The 22,252-nt window shown below is 42.2% G+C and overlaps 1 long non-coding RNA gene across 1 annotated transcript; it reads left to right on the top strand.

Annotated features, from left to right (window-relative positions):
- The first annotated feature begins 10,277 nt into the window (after positions 1-10,277).
- Positions 10,278-15,177, top strand: LOC115584619 (uncharacterized). Its single transcript, XR_003984571.1, has 3 exons — positions 10,278-10,869; positions 12,537-12,660; positions 13,214-15,177. It is a non-coding gene; the product is annotated as an uncharacterized LOC115584619 (long non-coding RNA).
- Positions 15,178-22,252: the final 7,075 nt, after the last annotated feature.

Here is a 22,252-nt window from a genome sequence, read left to right as displayed (position 1 = left end):
ATTTTTTTCCTCATATAAATTGCCAAAGACATTACCAGTTACTACTTTACTGTTGTTCAGTCCTGTAACATTGCTTTGTGGTACATTTCTCTTTATTTTGTTGAGTGAAAAATCTGTTTAGTCATCATGCTGTAAATACCATCAGATCGACACGCACCTGCCCTATACTGCCGGCTTATCAATTCACACAGGTATGGTTTACCTATGCTGTGGCTCAGATAGTACCTCCAGAGGCGCATCAGAGCTGTAGCGAAATTTCAACCCTCTCCACATCTGAAACTTTCACCCAGAAGAGGATGAGGAGAATTCGAAGGGCAGTGGGAATAATAATAATAATAATAATAATCAATTTATATAGCGCCTTTCAGGGTACCCAAGGACACTTAACAAAGTGGAACAAACATATATGAAAACAAACAAAACAAAGAACAGCAGCACCGCTGTCAACACCGCTGCCAGCACCGCTGCCAGCACCGCAGGGAACAGCACCCTCTGTCCAGAAGCGAACTTGCGTCTGGAGGTCCCGTGCACATATCGGGGGCGACGCAGGCAACCCAGAGATCCAGTCCTAGCGACGGAGCCCGGGGCGAAGCGACAGCAGAAGTCCAGGAGCTCCCGCGCTGAACACCTGAAGACCCCACCAGGAACGGCAGAGCAGCGACCATCCAACATCGCCGCGAGTCAGGGGAGACCACAGCAGCAGAAGAGAGCGACAAAGGAGCCAGGCAGTGAACAACCCAGAGGTTGTGGTGGAGGGAGGACAAACAGAGCAGCGATGGACAGCCAACAGAGCATCAAGTACATCTGCTTATAAGTTAGCGTTGCTATGCTAACAGCTGATTGGTGAGACTAACAGCTGATCAGCGGGGCTAACAGCTCATCAGTGGAGAAAGGTTAGTCCATGGAGTCAATTCTTCAGGTGTGCAGGCTTAAAAGGTAGTAGCACAGCCTCAGAGCTTGTAAAGACAACCTGGCTTTCTTCATTTAACAGAAAATAGCCGTTTTGTCACGGATCGAGAAGCAACGATATTCACGCCAGCGTCCTCTCGCATCCGGGTTGCCATGGAGACTGAGAGGAATGAGAATGGGGCTAATTATAGACATAGGTGTGATCGGCAAAGGACAAAATAGCAGGATAATATACGGCTCCGCTATGTCTCTCTTTACATTTATTTTGTCCCGTTGTCGGTTTTAGCTGGCAGCGGTGCTTTAAATGGTGACTACTGGTGAGATTTTTTTTTTTTTTTAATGTTTTTTTATTCATTTTCAGAATCAGAAACTAAGACATGAGACAAAATAGTGTAGAAGCTGACATTGCTGCTTGAAAATATGTTAACTTCTTGAGCATTAGATAACTTTTTACCATTATTTTCTTCATTATTATAGATTTTTTATGGAAACAGAATCTGTTTCTGAAGTCAGTGGGTCACATGACATGAAAGTTATTGAGAAAAAAATATAATTTCTGTATATTAATATTCATATAAAATACAGGAAGCACTAAAATACAATAACGATAGCTGTGTCTCATTCGTCCACTTTACTAATACAATGTGCTGCTGGATTGGAGTCACTGGGTCACATAACATGGAAGATATCGAAAAAACGATGCAATTATTTTGCATTAATATATTTATGCTAAGTAATTTAATGACGGTCCCTAAATCAGTCTCCAGTCATTCAGCGAGGCTCTGGGACGTGAGCTGACCGTCCTCCTGCTGCTCACACTGGGTGAACCTCAGTAAAGTCGTGGCTGGACCCGAGTGAATATCCGCCGAATATCCAACCGGAAACTAACTTCACCCCGGTCCGCCTGTTGCAGCCTTTGAATAGGATGACGAGGACTTCAGTCACTCAACTTAAACGGTGACTTGTATAAATTAAACAAATAGCAGTAATGACAATAATAATCAATTTCAAGATAACTTAGGGTGTACACCCTCTACACTGTAGAGCTTTCACTGTGTGCAACTTAAATTCGCCATTCGCCAGTGTTATTAAACCTACAGAAATCACATCTTTTTTGTTTTGTTTTTGCAGTGGTGGCACTGAAAATCCAGCAGCAGAATGCATATAGGAGAAACACTGACACATCAGATAACCTTCTGCATCGTTTGCAGGCTCTTTGGTGGAGCTCTGCTTTCAATGAAGTTCCGTCGTGACAAATGAATGGAGTACTTGCAGAGTGAAATGAAGACAAAAAAAAACAAAAAACGGATTTGCATAATTTACGAGAGCCTCATTTTCAGGTCGGAAAATCTGGATTTCCGGATTTATCCGGAAGAATCGCACCCCTGGATAGAATATGATGTCACATGGAAGAAAAAAAACATCAAAGCAATGGAATGTGATGATGTCACCAGGTCAACCAGTGATAGAATGTGATGTCACAGGAAAGAAAGAAAACATCAAAGCAATGGAATGTGATGATGTCAACATATAGAAAAAAAGATCAAAGCAATGGAATGTGATAATACCTACAGCTGGTGTGCTTTTCTGATGTTTAGCACCACTGCAAGCTGTTATTCAGGACAGAACCCACCACAGGTGATACACAAATTGGACGGAAAAGGATTTGTTTTGGAGTAATTTCTAGGAAGATCTCTCATAGGAAAGTTGTCTAGCCCGGGAAGCTTGAGGAGAAACAAGACACCACAGAGTTGGAACAAGCCACAATGTCTTTAACGGATATGGCGATGGAGGAGAGGAAGACAGCAGTGGAGAATGAGCTGAAGGAAAAGGCAGAGAGTCAGAGAAAAGTGGACCAACCATTTAACCAGGAGGAGCAAAAATTAAATGCTCAGGCAAAAAACAAAGACCTTGCCAGAAAACTAAAAGAAAAAATCAACCTGGCAGCTCAAAAACGTGCTTGCCGTTGGCAGATTGAAGCAGGAAGATGGGATGAGGCAAAAGAGGAACAAGCCACAATGGTTATCACGGAGGAGCAAAGATTTATCAAAGCTTTTGCTAAGAAGCAGATGAAGGCAAATGAGGAGAAGAGGACCGCAATGCTTGCATCAATTTCTTCTCACCGACTAGAGGTGATACGGGAGAAAGAGCTGAAGGACAAGGCAGAGAGTCAGAGCAAAGCAGATGAACTTTGGGCTAATGTGAAAGCTGATGAATTATTCTGGAAAAAGGAAAAATTAGAGGCTCAGAGAAAAAGAGAAGAAAAAATCAAAATACTCAAAGACAATGCACAGCTGGCTGCTAAATGCCGTGCTCGCCGTCAGCATATGGAAGCTATTGAGTTCCCTTTTGAACCCTCGTACCTCCCACCAAATTATGGAACCACCTTAGCAGCAACTGATGCAACCAGGATGCTTGAGGCATCCACACCAATTGTTGGGGACGAGCAGGTCGTCGCAAGAAAGGAACAAGCTACGATGGCTCTGGTGGAGGAGCCAAGATTTATCAAGGCTCTTGCTGAGAAGCAGATGAAGGCAATAATGGAGAAGAGGACCGCAATGCTTGCATCTATTTCTTCCCACCGACTAGCGGTGACACGGGAGAAAGAGTTGAAGGAAAAGGCAGAGGGTCAGAGCAAAGCGGATGAACTTCGGGCTAACATGGAAGCTGATGAATTATTCTGGGATGAAGAAAGATTAAAAGCTCAAAAGAAAAGAGAAGAAAACATCAGAATACTCAAAGACAATATCAAACTGGCTGCTCAACGCCGTGCTCACCGTCAGCAGATAGAAGCTACTGAGGTCCCTTTTGAACCCTCCTACCTCCCACCAAATTATGAAACCACCTTAGCAGCAACAGATTCAACCAGGAAGCTTGAGGCATCCATACCAATTGTTGGGGACGAGCAGGTCGCCGCAAGAAAGGAACAAGCTACGATGGCTCTGGCGGAGGAGCCAAGATTTATCAAAGCTTTTGCTAAGAAGCAGATGGAAGCAAATGAGGAGAAGAGGGCTGCAATGCTTGCATCTATTTCTTCCCACCGACTAGAGGTGATACGGGAGAAAGAGCTGAAGGAAAAGGCAGAGAGTCAGAGCAAAGCGGATGAACTTCGGGCTAACGTGGATGCTGATGAATTATTCTGGGAAGAGGAAAGATTAGAGGCTCAGAGGAAAAGAGAAGAAAAAATCAGAATACTCAAAGACAATGTCAAACTGGCTGCTCAACGCCGTGCTCACCGTCAGCAGATGGAGGCTATTGAGGTCCCTTTTGAGCCCTCCTACCTCCCACCGGTTTATGAAGCCACCCTAGCGGCAACTGATGCGACCTGTACACCTGAGACATCCACACAAATTGTTGGGGATGAACAGGACACCCCAAAAGAGGAACAAGACATGATGGCTCTGATGGAGGAGCCAAGATTTGTCAAGGCTTATGCTAAGAAGCAGATGAAGGCAAATGAGGAGAAGAGGGCTGACATGCTTGCATCCATTTCTTCCCACCGACTAGAGGTGATACGAGAGAAAGAGCTGAAGGAAAAGGCAGAGAATCAGAGCAAAGCGGATGAACTTCGAGCTAACTTGGAAGCTGATGAATTATTCTGGGAAAAGGAAAGATTAGAGGCTCAGAAGAAAAGAGAAGAAAAAATCAGAATAGTCAAAGACAATGTCAAACTGGCTGCTCAACGCCGTGCTCACTGTCAGCAGATGGAAGCTATTGAGGTCCCTTTTGAGCCCTCCTACCTCCCACCAGTTTATGAAGCCACCCTAGCGGCAACTGATGCGACCTGTACACTTGAGACATCCACACAAATTGTTTTGGATGAACAGGACACCGCAAAGGAGGAACAAGCCATGATGGCTCTGATGGAGGAGCCAAGATTTGTCAAGGCTTTTGCTAAGAAGCAGATGAAGGCAAATGAGGAGAAGAGGGCTGAAATGCTTGCATCCATTTCTTCCCATCGACTAGTGGTGATACGAGAGAAAGAGCTGAAGGAAAAGGCAGAGAATCAGAGCAAAGCGGATGAACTTCAAGCTAACTTGGAAGCTGATGAATTATTCTGGGAAAAGGAAAGATTAGAGGCTCAGAAGAAAAGAGAAGAAAAAATCAGAATACTCAAAGACAATGTCAAACTGGCTGCTCAACGCCATGCTCACCGTCAGCAGATAGAAGCTACTGAGGTCCCTTTTGAGCCCTCCTACCTCCCACCAGTTTATGAAGCCACCCGAGCGGCAACTGATGCGACCTGTACACTTGAGACATCCACACAAATTGTTGGGGATGAACTGGACACCGCAAAGGAGGAACAAGCCATGATGGCTCTGATGGAGGAGCCAAGATTTGTCAAGGTTTTTGCTAAGAAGCAGATGAAGGCAAATGAGGAGAAGAGATCCACAATGCTTGCTTCCATTTCTTCCCACCGACTAGAGGTGATACGGGAGAAAGATATGAAGGAAAAGGCAGAGAGTCAGAGCAAAGCGGATGAACTTCGGGCTAACGTGGAAGCTGATGAATTATTCTGGGAAGAGGAAAGATTAGAGGCTCAGAAGAAAAGAGAAGAAAAAATCAGAATACTCAAAGACAATGTCAAACTGGCTGCTCAACGCCGTGCTCACCGTCAGCAGATGGAAGCTATTGAGGTCCCTTTTGAGCCCTCCTACCTCCCACCAGTTTATGAAGCCACCCGAGCGGCAGCTGATGCGACCTGTACACTTGAGACATCCACACACATCGTTGGGGATGAACCGGACACCGCAAAGGAGGAACAAGCCATGATGGCTCTGATGGAGGAGCCAAGATTTGTCAAGGCTTTTGCTATGAAGCAGACGAAGGCAAATGAGGAGAAGAGGGCTGCAATGCTTGCATCTATTTCTTCCCACAGACTAGAGGTGATACGAGGGAAAGAGCTGAAGGAAAAGGCAGAGAGTCTGAGCAAAGCTGATGAACTTCGGGCTAACGTGGAAGCTGATGAATTATTCTGGGAAGAGGAAAGATTAGAGGCTCAGAAGAAAAGAGAAGAAAAAATCAGAATAGTCAAAGACAATGTCAAATTGGCTGCTAAGCGCCGTGCTCACCATCAACAGATGGAAGCTATTGAGGTCCCTTTTGAGCCCTCCTACCTCCCACCTGATTATGAAACCAACTCAGCAGCAACTGATGCAACCAGGAAGATTGCAACATCCACACAAATTGTTGAGGATGAACAGGACACCGCACAGGAGGAACAAGCCATGGTTGCTCTGATGAAGGGCCCAAGATTTATCAAGGCTACATGCCAGCCACTGCCCAGGATGGTTAAACCTCAGGCCACTAAACTGCTGCGATGTCGCAAGAACATCGAGGCCTATCAGAGAATAGAACCATCTACACTCAATTTCTGCTTCACTGAGTACACAAAGTTCTGAACGCAAACTTGAGAATCAAATGAAAATTCTGTCAGGTGTCTTGTGAGAGCTGGGGTCTGTGGCCTCTTTTACCTCTCTTTTGTTAGAGCTGACAGGCCAGTTGGTAGGGCAGCGGCAGGCCAGCCTAGCAACAGCCCACCCCTCCACTCTTATGAACAAATCCAGAGAAACTGACAATGAAAAGCAGCTCCAAAGTACGAGGGACCACCACAGGAGCAGCAAAAGACCTTTTCATGGTGAAAAACATCGAGGCCTATCAGAGAATAGAACCATCTACACTCAATTTCTGGTCCAAATCACTGAGCCTACATGGGTAGGCTCAGTGATTTGGACTGGTGCTTCCCAGTCAGGTTCTGGCTCAGGCCAGACCTCAGTGAGAGGAGTTTGCATGTTCTGCTCATGAGTGTATGGGTTTACTCCGGGAGCTCTTGTTCGCCACGATAATATCTAAAAGAAATGTTAGGGTGTAGGTGGAATAGCTACTAGACATTAGTGGCTGACCTCCACCATGAGCCCAGAGACACTGCAACTACAACAGCCCGCCCTACTTTGCCTCTGACTGGTTGGCTTTATTAGTTGCATTCTCTATGCTTGTCTTAAACTGATAACTCATACAGTAGCTCTGATAATTTGAGAGTATGAATGTCTGATTTAACAGTTTGAGTGAAGTGTAGAGTAAGCTCTTTTGTTAGAGCTGACAGGCCAGTTGGCTGAGCAGCAGCAAGCCAGCGTGGTGGCAGCCACCTTTCTGCTCTTCTGAAAAAATCCAGAGACACTGACAGTGAAGAGCAGCTCCAAAGGATGAGTGAACTCAACAGGAGCAGCAGAAGATCTTTTTCTAAGACGCCATGTAGGCTCAGTGATTAGCACTGGTGCTGCCAAGTCAGGTTCTGGTTTAGGCCAGACCTAGCTGTGAGGAGTTTGCATGTTCTGCTCATGAGTGTACGGGTTTACTCCGGGTGCTCCGGTTCGCCCACGATAATATCTAAAAAAAATGTTAGGGTGTAGGTGGAATAGCCACTAGACGTTAGTGGCTAACCTGTCCCTGCTCCTCCATGAGCCCAGAGACACTGCAACTGCAACAGCCTGCCCTACTTTGCCTCTGACTGGTTGGTTTTATTAGTTGCATTCTCTATGCTTGGCTTAAACTGATAACTCATACATTAGCTCTGATAATGTTAGAGTATGAATGTCTGATTTAACAGTTTGAGCGAAGTGTAGAGTAAGCTCTTTTGTCAGAGCTAACAGGCCAGTTGACGGAGCAGCAGCAGGCCAGCGTGGTGGCAGCCACCTTTCTGCTCTTCTGAACAAATCCAGAGACACTGACAATGAAGAGCAGCTCCAAAGGATGAGTGAACTTCACAGGAGAAGCAGAACATTTTTTCCTAGGACACCATGTAGGCTCAGTAATTAGCACTGGTGCTGCCCACTCAGGTTCTGGTTTAGGCCAGACCTCGCTGTGAGGATGTTCTGCTCATGAGTGTATGGGTTTACTCCGGGTGCTCCGGTTCGCCCACGATAATATCTAAAAAAAATGTTGGGGTGTAGGTGGAATAGCCACTAGACGTAAGTGGCTAACCTGTCCCTGCTCCTCCATGAGCCCAGAGACACTGCAACTGCAACAGCCTGCCCTACTTTGCCTCTGACTGGTTGGTTTTATTAGTTGCATTCTCTATGCTTGGCTTAAACTGATAACTCATACATTAGCTCTGATAATGTTAGAGTATGAATGTCTGATTTAACAGTTTGAGCGAAGTGTAGAGTAAGCTCTTTTGTCAGAGCTAACAGGCCAGTTGACGGAGCAGCAGCAGGCCAGCGTGGTGGCAGCCACCTTTCTGCTCTTCTGAACAAATCCAGAGACACTGACAATGAAGAGCAGCTCCAAAGGATGAGTGAACTTCACAGGAGAAGCAGAATTTTTTTTCCTAGGACACCATGTAGGCTCAGTAATTAGCACTGGTGCTGCCCACTCAGGTTCTGGTTTAGGCCAGACCTCGCTGTGAGGATGTTCTGCTCATGAGTGTATGGGTTTACTCCGGGTGCTCCGGTTCGCCCACGATAATATCTAAAAAAAATGTTAGTGTGTAGGTGGAATAGTCACTTGACATTAGTGGCTGACCTGTCCCTGCTCCACCATGAGCCCAGAGACTCTGCAACTGCAACAGCCTGCCCTACTTTGCCTCTTATTGGTTGGCTTTGTTGGTTGCTTTCTCCTTTCTTAAAGGGATAGTTCATGTTTTTTGAAGTGGGGTCATATAAAGTAAATATCTATAGTCGGTCTGTTCCCTACCGTAATCGCCGATCAGCACAGCCTCAGTTCGGAGAAGCAGAGAGCTGGGATACGGAGGTTCTACGGTTGAGAAAATGTAGTGCCACAAGAAAGGGCGGTCTGACGGTGATGTAAAGCAATGTGAATTTTCTCTATACAATGTACACTTGAACTGATATAGATTTTTTTAGGTGGGGCTTGTTTTAGGTGCTTTAAATTCGCTTTGCATCTGGGTACCATTCACTGCAGTACAAAGCTTAGCGTCTGGGCTGGAGAGGCTCCCTACTTCTCCAAACTGAGGCTGCGCTGATTGGTGATTATGGTAGGGAACAGATCGACTATAGATATGTACTTTATATGACCCCACTTCAAAAAACACGAACTATCCCTTTAAGGTTTATTTTCCAATATAAGAAATGTTTTTTTCTTAATAATTCATCCCGGTTGGATGATTTAAATTAGGGGTTATGTTTTGTTAGACTGGTCTGTGACTAACTATCTCAGTTTATGTTAATAGACTGCACCTCTTTTGGTTTCATTAATTTCCTTGAATTAACTCTTTTTCTTTTTTTTCAATAGGTAGAAGTAGTGTTTATGTAAAATTAGAAGGGAGATTTAGGTTAAATTTGAGTGAGAGAGAGAACAAGGAAGGCGCTGGGGTCTGATCAGCGGGGGGTCTGTCACCCTGACCAATAGTAGCTCAAACCTGAATTTTGCACCTAGTTGTGAAGAATTGGGAATTCTGGGACACTGAGTTCAGTTCAAAGTCCATTTTAAAATCTACAATGAATGACGTTATCTGTGGGTCTCAACAGATGCTATGGGGTTTTCTTCTCCAATCTCTGGATTGCCGTGGAGCTGAGAACCATTGTGTAATAATGCACTTGTTCAGTATGTTGACAATATTTGTGTATATGTTTTCCTATGCAGAGGCATTGTCAAACTGAGACAGTGTTTCCATTTTGTTTTCTGGCAGAAAATGGTCCCACAGTTTTGAAGGACAAATGCAAATTCTTTCAAAAAATGTAATGATTTAAATTAGGGGTTATGTTTTGTTAGACCGGTCTGTGACCAACTATTAGGGGTGGGTGATACAGCAAATTTTGGTATCGATCCGATACCAAATAATTACAGGGCCGGTATTGCCGATACCGATACTGATACTTTCTACTTGAAAATTCCTGATCATTGAATGATTTTGTACTTTTGCATTTAATTAGTTGACCATGGTTATGATAATGATAAAACACAGGACAAAGATTTTAGCCAAATAAGAAAATCATACTTAACATAATTTAATCTATAACCTGTCTGCATGTATCCTAAATAGGAATACTAATGTTCCTTCAACAGATACACAAAAGGGTTATTATATACTGCCATATCTGTCATATTTTTGAGTTACAGTTACAGTGAACCTGAGTGAGCGGAGTGAGAGAGGTGAAGAGGAGCGCTGCACTTAAGGACTGCGCTCACACAAGCTCTGTGAAGAAATATGATTGATTTGCTGAACTTATAGAAGAGAAACTACTACAAAAATATCGATCTCATCACGCTAGTATCGATCCGATACCAATACTCACATTGGTACCGATAATATCGATATTTGGATCGATTCGCCCACCCCTACTAACTATGTCAGTTTATGTTAATAGATTGCAATCTATTAACATAAACTGACATAGTTAGTAGGGGTGGGCGAATCGATCCAAATATCGATTTGAATTTCCTTGAAAAGTTAATTCAAGGAAATTAATGAAACCAAAGGGGTGCACCCCTTTGGTTTCATTAATTTCCTTGAATTAACTTTTTTTCCCTTATTTCCATAGGTAGAAATCCCTTTTCACCATTTCAAAGTATCTCGATCCAAATAACGTGAAACAATATTATACCGTAAATCACAATATTGACAGTTATGAAACAGAATGTAAGCATGTAACACTTCAGTTCAAGTTTCATAAGGTTTCAGTACAGTTATTTTTCTAACTCAGTTCAGTTCAAAAGAAATATTTCCAACACTCCTACCGCTCTGGTAGTGAGTTTACCGTTAATCTATCCAGCAAATCCTCATTGAAGCAATGAATGTGAAGATGAAGATAAAGATGAAGATGTGAACGAAGTCTGGGTTTGGCTCGCCATCTTGTGTCCCATGCCTGGGCACGTATGTGGTCTCCCGCGCCGAGGAACAGTGTCTCTCCGCGACCAAACTTCAGTGAGGAGCAACAAAAAAAAATCTGACCAAAACCATTGTGGCTTATTTAAACATGGTCCTCATGAAACACCAAGCAGGTAGAAATTATTTTAAACCAACTAATTTTGAAACTATTTCACTTAACTTCTCTGCATCACTTCGCTTCTCCTCCGTTCTCGGCTCTGCTTGGCTCTGACCGGAACATACGTAAATAAGTGGCACGAGTCCCTATAAAGGGGAAGCATCACCACATTTCTTAAAGGCATGTTCTTAATGATTTCCATTAAATTACTGCCAAATCTGTGTTAACTGACTCTTAATGAAATATATGCATTTTAATCTTAACAAAATACACATTTTTGCTTTTATCTCGCACCTGCGCAGAACGCAAAATCCGATCCAATCCGCTGGAACGTATACATGCAGGAGTAATGCGACTATCAATCGAATAATCTGGGTGCTTTAATTCAACTATGAGAAATCCGATCCGGTCTGATTTTAGTCAGACTAAGGTGTATACATGTATCTTAAAAATCTGATCATAGTCGGACTAACCCAGTAATTCGATTTTCTTGAGTATCATGTAAACACACTGACTGATAGTGAAGAGCAGCTCCATAGGATGAGTGAATTCCACAGGATCAGCAGAAGACCTTTTTCCTAGGACGCCATGACATGAAAGTCAGGTGGAATAGCTATTTGACATTAACAATAGTAATTTGAGTAAATGGAATTAAATACAAACAAATCAATACATTGAATACATTTCCTGGCCTTCCATTCATATTTTAAATCCCTTTTGAGTTTTTTCTTTATGTTTTTTGTTTTTTAAGTGAGTCATTTGACCGTCAGAAACAAACATACATCTTATATAATTAGGGATGAATTGACTGTTTTTTGATAACAACATTTTGTGGAACTTAGAGAACCACATTAGATGGTTTAATCACAAACAACATGAACATAAATACGAAAAAGAAAATAGCCCTGGATGTGGCTGGCAAACAGACCAAGCTACAATAGTTTAGCAAGACATGCATAGACAGTCATATAACTCTTTTAAATTTTCGACTTCATAAATCAACTTGAATCCACCCACTATTCTTCCCTACTTTTTTAAAATCTTTATTTTATCTTGGGGAATCATGAATTTGGCAAATGACTCAACCACAGATCTGTTGTGTCTATGACAACATGTCTATCAGAATCACCAGGTTAACGTTAGGTCAGGTTAAGTCAATAAGTGTTGATTCTGCTACAGCAGCTTAAGAGTCAACACAGGCCATTATAACAATAGTTAAAGAGGCACTGTAGTTTTGGAGAAGAAATTCCAACTCAACATTGTTATATTTACAATATAAATAAGGTAATAAAACAAACTCGGAAATTATTATCATAATTATTCATTTTTTCCACAACTGAATGAACAGGCTGTTCTCGGAGTAAAATAAGGTCCCAGATAACTGTTTTAAACAAGAGAGGTGACAGGATCTGCCAAATATAACACAGTAAAACAGCATGAACTTGTGTTTTCCTTTAAGGTTTGCGTATTCAGTCATGAAAACAAGAGTTTGTTTTTCTAGTTTATTTGGCCATTAAAAGAAAAAAATGTCCATGAAGATCTCTCTCTTCTGATTAAAATTGTCTCCCCATAGTGCACCGTAAAGGAGATCTACTTCGGGTGCTTCATGTCAGCTTTCTTTTCAGGATCGCATCACTTGATTAAAGGTCCCATATTGTACTGTTTTTCATCAATTTCACACAGCTGTCAGAGGTCCAACAACTCTGTATTTTGTTCAACCATACCAGTTTGACCCGGAATCGGATCCAGAAGGAGAGGCTCCTGAAGAAGTACAGCCTCTGCAGCTGAAAGAGGGCATTTCAGAATGGTTAGTGTGTCTGAATAATGTTAGTTTGTTCGTATTTGTTGTTACAGTTACTACCATGTGGCTAATGGCTAACAGCTAGCGAAAGCTGTATTTGTTTCCAACATAGTCTCCAAACTCTTGGACACTGTTTGCATCGTCTCTGTCTCCAGTCTGCACATGTGTCCAGACTTTTTACTGTGAAAACCAAGCTCCCTTGTAATATTATTAACATTAAACTCGCTTCAAACGCCATTGCATAGAGGACCGAAGTGGAGCTAACTAGTTAGCCAATTTCCATCTGACTTCACCATACTCGTAGGAAACTGTAAATACTATCCAACCGCGGCGACACTTATCGGTGGCTCGGGTGCAGTTGCTGGGTCCCGTTTGGTGGTGACTGATTCTTTTATGAGGGTCAGTGTCGAGGCAAAGCCAGCTTTGTACTGACCCTCGTTACTGAAGCAGTCTGACGTAAAGTGGTTAGCACACACATACAAGCTAACACGAACCGCAGCCGGCAGGTTGTCGTTATAAAAAACTAAATGCAACCACTGTCTCTTCTGTTGTTCTGAAGCTGGGAGAAAATATAGGCACTGGTGTTGATTTATACAACCAACCTCAGAGCAATTTGCGCGTCTAGCTCTGAGCTATGACATTGCAAAACACTGCTATCTTACTGCTGGACACACCGAACTTCACCTCGGGGATGGACGCCCCCCTTTCAGATCTCCTAACACCACGCAGAGGAGGCCGGCCTATGAATCTGAACAGCATGTAGGAACCCCGTTTTACCAGTGGATGGGCTGCAGAGACAATGCAGGAATCGCTTGTTTTCCTCATTCTGGGAGTTGGCAGGCATAGGGAGGACCAGCTTATATATAGAGAGAGACCAGACCAAACGTGTTTTTCATAATATGGGACCTAAACTTCACGGAAGTCTAAATTTAATATGGATTTTCCAAAATGAAATATAAGACTTTGACAGGCAGAAACAGCCTTTAGGCATTAAATCTATCAAGGAGACAGCTGACTAGAAACATGGTGAACTTACTGAGTGGTGATTTTGTCCTTAATGTGTGAGAAGTTGTACAGTGTACAGTATATGCATGTGTGTGTAGATGGGGGAATGGAAATGTTGTTATAAGGTTGATAAAGGCGACTATTGACTACTTTTTCACCCAAGTTTTTTATTTAAAGAATCTTTCCACTGACGTTACAATAATTGTGATCAGGCTGTCACTAAATTTTGTTAGAATGAGTATGACCTACTGATTTGGTCACTGAAAATGATAATTCAGTTTTGGTCAGTTCAGTGGTATTAAAATGTGTGTGCATTCTGTATTGTGCACATCTACCTTTTTCATGTGTGCATTTCAAAACAACGTTTTTTTGTTGTTGCTAGGTTTCAACAGTTTTCTGTTTTACAGCACATTAATGACATTGCACGTGAAGTTTAACCAGGTTTACTGGTGTTTGAAAACATTGCTGCATATTAAGCGCCCATTTTTGATGTTAGAATGGTATAAGCTTTATTGCGAAAATCTTATCAACTTACCTTACATCTTACTTTTGGAGCCATTGTATCTTTGGACCAAGGCTTGTTTTCTTGACAGGATGTTGCTGGGCCAAAAACTATTCCAACACTCCTGGAGAATTGGCCAGGTACAGAGAAGGGCTCCTTGTTAAACGTCTTCTTCCCCACTTCCTCCCCTCTTGATAGTACTAGAATAATAACAATGGATGAACCCTGGCCAGCCTCTAAGGTCACAATCTGTGTCTCTATTGGCATCAAGAATGGCCTTTTCTGTAGTCTGGCATATGGGAAAATAATTCAAAGCATACTGAAACTAATGTGGTCTAACCTTCACAAAAGCTTTGTGCACCACAACCCCATCAGTACTTGTTGTCTTGATGAATACTTTAAATCTTTCCTGTAAAGGAGGAAAATGTCACTCATCATAATTGTTGATGGTGACTAATACAGGGAAGAATATGAAACACTTTCCATTTGCAGTGTTTCTTCTAAGAGCTATGAATAGTTTTTGTAATTTGCCTATGAAAACTTTTTTTTTCTCCTTAGCAACGCTGATGTAAACATGTTTTATATGGGCTGCAAGTAAAAGTTGTACTAAATATTACAATGCAGGACTGGTAGGGAACTTTAAAGGCTTTAAGTACACAAACTAATGCAATCATGCATGTTAGGATTTAATGTTATGGTTGTATGACACCGTATGAGGTAAAACCGTGTAATATTCCACAGATCCTGTGCTCCTGCCGTACCTCACATCAACAAAAATGACCACAGAAAATAAATACAATTCCACAGACTGGCCAGGCATTTGGCATATAAAAGTGTTCATAAAACACGCAGGTTCCGTCTGCCAAATATGACCTCAACATCTTACAAGCCTGTGTTCCAGCAGCAGGACCGCCATGATGCTGGATTAAACTATAAACACTTCTCCACCAAAGATGCAGCTGACATCAATTAAATGCAGACACAGTAGGAACACCTCTAATAAAAAGCTAATACAATTCGCTGTCTGTTGCTTATATCCCCAGGCTCAAACTGTAATTCTTTGGAAATGCATCACAAATGTATACATTTATTTCAATATTAGGGCTGTCAATTGATTAAAATATTTAATATTTAATCATGAACAATTGCATGATTTTCCATTGTTTTTTCAAGTTTTTAATACCCTAATTGACATGGGAGTGGACAAATATGCTTGCTTTATGCAAATGTGTGTTTAATATTATTTCAACAATCCAAAACAATGACAAATACTGTCCAGAATATTCTCCAGAATAACCTCAAAGGTACTGCATGCTCGAAACATATGCTGAAAGTATAACATGGCAAACTCAACCCCAACAAACAAACAAGTGATCGGCATATATCGACCTGAATGCAACATTCTTTAGTAATACTAACACGATGCAGTGTCCAACTGTACACGTGTTAAGGTTAACTAAACAATGTTAATTGGCCTGCAAGCTGTAGCCACCCGTTTACCTATCGCCGCTGAAAGTTTGTCTCATGTGGAATTGTTCAGGCGTCTCCGTTTCAAACTATTCAGCATGGTCTGTCTTGGGGAGGGGGAGGAGGGCTCTCTGCATCAGCTGTGTGCTTGGCCGGCATGTGGTATTTGAGACTTGATGTATTTTGGCACAATACAGAACCCAGAAAGCAAGAAAAGAGCAAAAGAAAAAAGAAAAGTAAAATAAGTCAAGTCATATAGTATCCATTTGTACTGTGTCCAATATCCATCTACAGTTGACTTTATGATTCTCTCTCTATATATGCTATCCTGTACTATTTTTCAGGTGTTCATTATGAAAGAAAGTTTTAAAGGAATCGTTCACACAAAAATTAAAAATTCAGTCATTATCTACTGACCACCCCATGCCGATGGAAGGCCAGGTGAAGTTTCGTTGTCCATGAAACAATTTCTGAAGCCTCAAAGCAAATATTGTTGCAGCATTCTGATCTTAAAAACAGACACGGAATAAAAAACAAAAACAAACAGAAGACGGCTCCATACAGCTTGACAAGCTTATTTGGCATAATCAAGTCTCCAGAGCACCCTAGAGCACACACCGAAGGGCGAAGATGCCTTTATTGTTAGAACAACTGTGCTATCTTTGATTATCTCTTTGCAGTAATTGCTGTTCTCCAGTGACAAGTTGGTGGTCTTCAGGGTGGAGTAGTCCCATCACAGCCTGAGTACTTCCATATGCTGCATCTTAGTTTATGGTATGGCACTCTGGCTTTAATGAGAACCAAGATCATGTCCCGGGTACTTACTGTGATGCCACATCAATAATACAATTTGCACACTGGGCCTGTGATATCTCCGCGCGTGCTCTCTGTGCGTGCAGAGTGAAGCAGTAACTGCACAGCGAGCGAGGCATGCCTGGTGACTGGGCCGTCATCCACACTGACACTGCGAATTATTGTAGAACTTGCACCTTTCCAAGCTTTTCGGCAGAGCTCACTGCAGTGGAATGTCTCTGCATTTCATCTATAAAACTTCAGCTTCTTCTGCGTCAGTCCAGCTGGAAGGTAAAACTGCTCTGAATGTATTTCAAATGGGTTGCCTGACCACAGCGAAACCACTTGAATAGTTCCCAAAGTATACAACCTCACTCATGTGGCACTCGGGCCCGAGCCGTCCCGCAGCACTCCAACTAAGCTGAGGTTGAGGCCCTCCAAATGCACGGGTAGCTTAATTAGAATAGAAGAAATATTGATTTCTTTAAACGTCAGAGAGGGAAGGAGTGACCACAAAGGATAGACTGATTACAAACTGACATTATTCTGCTTGGGTACTTTCCAGGTGAAAAAATACTTCAGAAGAGTATGTAGGCAAAAATAAATGGGAGAGGGAGGCTATTAGAAAAGTAGGAATTTGCAAAAGCTACAGAATAACTTTAAGGGATTTTAAACATGTCCCATCCAGACAAGGGGAAAGCAAATACCCCAAAGTATAATCATTCAATGTAAATGATTCAGTCTTTAGTCTTTAATGAGTCTATTGAGTAACTACTCCGTAGGATTTCTCAATTGACTTGAAGGTACACAAAAAGTAACTAATGCAGAGTGATTCGTAACTAATGATCCTGTATTGAGTAACTCCTCCATGTGATTTTTCACCTTACTTAAAAGTGTGCAGAAAGAGTAACTAATGATTATGTAATCAGTAACTAATGTGTCTGTATTGGTATGATGTTTCACTTTACTTTAAGGCACACACAAAGATTTACTAATGCTTAGGTAACAAGTAACTAATGTGTCTGTATTTGGCACCTTCTCTGTATGATGTCTCACTTTAATTTAAGGTACACAGAAAGAGTAACTGTTGATGAAATAATTAGTGTCTGTATAGGGTAACCATTCAGTATAATGTCTCACTTTACTTGAAGGTGCACACAAAGATTAATTAACCAATGCTTAAGTAATTTTAGCTAATTAGTCTGTGCATGGTAACACTGCAACATTGTAGTTTTGGTTAAAACATACCTACTTTTTTGACACACCAACTGTACAAATACACCAACATGTAATTTTTATTTGTTTAAAGCAAGCTGATGTAATAACTAATCAGTCTAATCATTTTGATAATAGCCTATAATCAAATTATAACACAGAATGACTGGAAACAAGTTTATGTTTTACATGGAAACGTAAGGACTAATGGTAAGCTAATTAAAGAAATAACTGGGTTTACTTTTGAACATAACTCGACTCGAACACAAAATACCTCACTGCAAAAGTTCAAACACCATCTCCAATGAGCAGCATGATTGGCTGCTGGGAAATCAATTAAAACATGACAGGAAAAAGACTGGAATTATTGACTGTGCATCAATAAGGGCAAAATTATTGTATACATAAGATAATTATAGTACATCGGGCAACACTGCAGTAGGAACACCTGTGGAAAGGTGAGCCCCAGGTCAACCTATGTAGGTGTTCTGATCATGTCCAACTGTGAAAACTGTGCTCCCATATGGCTTGAGATCCTACTGAGATTCCCCAGGAGCTACAGGAACATTATTTTATTTGGAAAGACGCATCCAGGCTGCTCTTCTCTGCCTGTCGCCACTCACAGCATAACCCTAAATATCCATTCAACTTAGATTGGAACACAGTCATGTTTCCCTTCTTAAAACACAATAAGAATAAGCTTTTTCTGGCTGTCGCGTTAAAAAGATCAAAGATGTGTTCGGAGTGTATCTTCGTGAGCTGAAGGAAGGAATGATGTGACATTAAGCATGGCTTGTTCAGGAGTCACATTGGGCCACCAGAGGGCACTGTTGTTCATCCCACAGACGTAACACCGTCAGACTGGGAGGACAGGAGGGAGGCTGAAGAGGTGTGAGTGACAGAGAGGGAGACAGAGAGAGTGACAGACTGAAAAAGAGAAAGACAGATGATGAAGGAAGCATAGTGACAGTTTTCCAAAGTGAATGTGCAGACAGCACTGTCCTATTATGTGCCAGCTGGGCATCAGACGTACCAGTCCCATTATGTGCCAGTTTAGTATTTTTCCTACTCCACCTACTGTGTCGAAATCACACACACACACACACACAAATGCACACACGCACACACACACGCACACACACACAATGCACGCACGCACGCACGCACGCACGCACTGGGTTTTGTAACCCTGCAGCTGTCATTCCTGGTCCCCTCCCCGTTTAGTTTCTGCCGTTATTACACAACAAAAACGTGCAGATGAGTTTGATAACAGGATGTACTCCGAACAAAGTTTATTGCGAGGCAAAAAGCTGCTGCTAGTTAACAAAGAGGAGCGGCCAAAGTTAGATAACTTTGAAGAGCGCGGAGAACACGGGGCTCCATGTGGCCTCCAGACCACCTTGAGGATCTGTGCACTCTTCAATCTGTCACCTCACTCTGATTAAAAGCTCAAAGCTCCCAGGGAGCGGAGAATTGAATAACAAAACAAACAAAAAAAAGTCAGTTGTGTATGTATTTTTCCAAACAGCATTTTTTTTTCTTTTTTTGGTTTGAATTGGATTGTTTTATTGAGCAATAACAGACTCAGAGGCTGGAGCCGTTCCTCCTGCAGGACAGCACACACTTCAACACTGACACTTTTTTGCTGTTTTTCTGCAGTTTGCATTTTACAGAACCTTTATCTTAATCTCTCCGGAGCTGGAGATGGTCCGTCGTGTGAAAACAAAAAAAGAGAACAGGACGGTGCCTCTGCGTTTAATGTCATATGAAAGCTGCAACTCAAAATCCACTCATTTCAGGGGAAATAAAATGGAACAGAAACTGTAACTTTTGTCGAAAAATTCTTTTGAAATTTTGAAATGAAAGGTATGCCATGACTGGAGATATTTTAATAAACCTGCTTCGTGAGGAATGAAAACATGCACTCCCAAAATGATGCCACGTTTTTTCATAACCTCAAGTCCACATAAAAGCTGCGAAGGCACACGTGTCGTTTGACAGCGAACTCAGTAGGGAACATTTAGAAAAAACATTTCAGTGGAAACCACAAAGGAAGCTGGTGACTTTTATTTGGGTCCTCGCAGATTTAGAGCTGAATGTAAATGACTAACAGTCTTTTATCCTGTAAGGAAGAGAATACAATCTGAGGAGGAATTATCATATTTTTTGGGATCTGGTCAAAAATGAAAAAAAAAAAAAAAAATGTAGCAAAGTGGATAAATAGGCGTGACATCTTTTGTCAGTCAGTGCAATGAAATCCAGAGCCTGTTTACATAAAACGTCCTTCAATTTGCAGAACTGATCTGAGACCAGCAATCCCAGTAAAGGATAACAAGGCTTTAACTAAAAAACCTTTGGATTATTATTTTCTTTGCTGCGATACTGTTTATCAAATCAAATCAAATACAAATTTTATTGATATAGCCCCAAATTACAATCACATTGCCTCAGTCCAGCCGAGTGAGGAAAAACTTGCCACATTGAGAGAAAAAAAAAATGTTAACAGGGGGGGAAAAGATGGAAGAAACCTGAGGAAGAGCCACAGAGGAGGGATCCCTCTCTCAGGACGGACAGACACGCAATATATGTCGCATGTACAGAACAACAAAATCCCAGTTTACAAATTGCAGTGCCCGAGCCACACAATCTCCTCTCCACTGCGGTGACCTGGAAGACGGCAGGCCACACAAGAAGATTAGCAGTAAGATTAGCAGGAGGAGATCAGAGTGAAGAGGCATTTCATTGTTTACTATGATGTATACAAGGCCAAAATATTGTTGAACTACCCAGTCCACTGCAGGCCATCTGTCCCAAAAACAAGGTGGTTTTTAACATACACATCAGAAAATCACCTGAAAATATCGATAAAAAGTTCGGAACCTTGGCTGGAGTGGAAATGTCGGTGTGTCGATAAAAGAAAGTGAAAAAAAAAACAAACAAAACAGACTTGGCAAATAAATCATGACGTACATGGACCATGTGACTTGCTGTAAATGTCCACTGAAAAGACGAAAAAAACCCAGCAGATGTCTGTGTGAAACGGTGAGGTAACCCCTCTTGAACTATTAGGTTAGTCAAACATTAATGCCGTGTTTACTTCCTGTTTTCTGGATTATTCTTCCCCGACTCCAACTCCAAATTAGAAATTCGGTTCAAACTCGTGTCCTGCATTTAAATGGAAACCCAACCACACTCATAAAAAGGTGTCATGAATACAGTGCAGGGGAAATTACATTACAGGTCAAGGTGCTTTAAAGGGACATTTCGGCATTGTGCAAATGATTCATACTCACCAAAAGTTATGGAATCGGTCCGGTAGATGGCTGCGTCGTAATCCTTCGGGGTAACTCGATTGTTACATCCATCCAAATGCTTTTTTTTGGCCCTTAGGTTGTTATTCTAAGTGTGTGACAGCATTACATTACAGAAACAATTCCGACAGAATTAGACCTTCTTTGTACCAGAAAGTCGAGTCTCAGTAAAGGAGAACTCTCAATCCAAAATCTCGGGAGGGGGCTCAGTCTGCACACTGAAGCGTGTAAATATAGCGTCCAGGTTTAAAAGCTATTTTTTGAAAAGTTCCTTCACCGTGCCGAGCGGCACAGCCATCCCCGACTACACCGACTCAGTAGAGACAGAAGTCCACTCTCTTCACCATCTTTTATTTCTAAAACAGTATGAAAGAGCGAAGGAGCTCTGAGTTTGGTGAGCGAGGAGAGAAAAGACCTCTGGGGGATTCAATTCTGCAGCCAGCAGGGGCAAAAATGGTTTGACAGGCGGGGGGTCTTAACCACTGCAGCATCACTGTGCTGTCCACGCACAGGAAATAATGTGTCAGGCACCAGAAACGTATTCAAACCAGAGATGCACAAATCACAAAAACAGGAAAACCAAGGCAGAAAGACTCGTCTGCCGAGACCTCTTTCAAAAACTATCCCGCAGACTCAAGGTTTTGTTTTTTTGATTTTTTGCGTGAACAGTTCCATTTCGCAGCCGTGGGTTTCTCCCTCTGTGCTACCTGACAAGCCCGGCCCGGCCCGGCCCGTCTGTAACGGAAGTGAGTCCCTCTGCAAATGCATACAGAGAATAGAAACACTTGTCTTTTGCTGAAACTCTGCTCTGCACTCTATTAGCAACTTGCCAAAAACAATCTGTCACTTTCCTCTGTGCAGTCACGACAGCAGAGGAAAAGGAGGAACTCTTTCTCTGCCACCTGCCTGTCACAAACACAACGCTGAAAATTAAATCTTAATATTTCCACTCTGGACATGATAGAATGTCACAGCTCTCCCGCAACAAGACGTCTCCAGACCGTTTCTGGAAATAGATTGGATTGACTTCTGCGACGTCGCGTTGGACTACATAATTTGCAGGGATTCTTTTTGCGCTGTCGGATACTTTCGTGGATCCAGACGTTCTGTTTCGTGACACAGCACCTTTGTTCCCAGACATCCCGGGATGTATGCACCTTTATCATGAGTGAGGTAGAAGTTTCTCTCCATAATGCCGGTGTTCGTAAAAGAAAAAATGAGAGAAGGCGCTTGGGGAAAGGGGAAGGCAATTATAATGAACGCACGTAGACTCAGGGGCTCGAAGATGAGCAGCGCGCCGAGATCA

The sequence above is a fragment of the Sparus aurata genome, chromosome 7, assembly GCF_900880675.1.
Source record: "Sparus aurata chromosome 7, fSpaAur1.1, whole genome shotgun sequence".
NCBI classification, from domain to species: Eukaryota; Metazoa; Chordata; class Actinopteri; order Spariformes; family Sparidae; genus Sparus; species Sparus aurata.
Note: the sequence above shows the minus strand (reverse complement) of the source record. Positions and strands in the feature narration are given on the sequence as shown.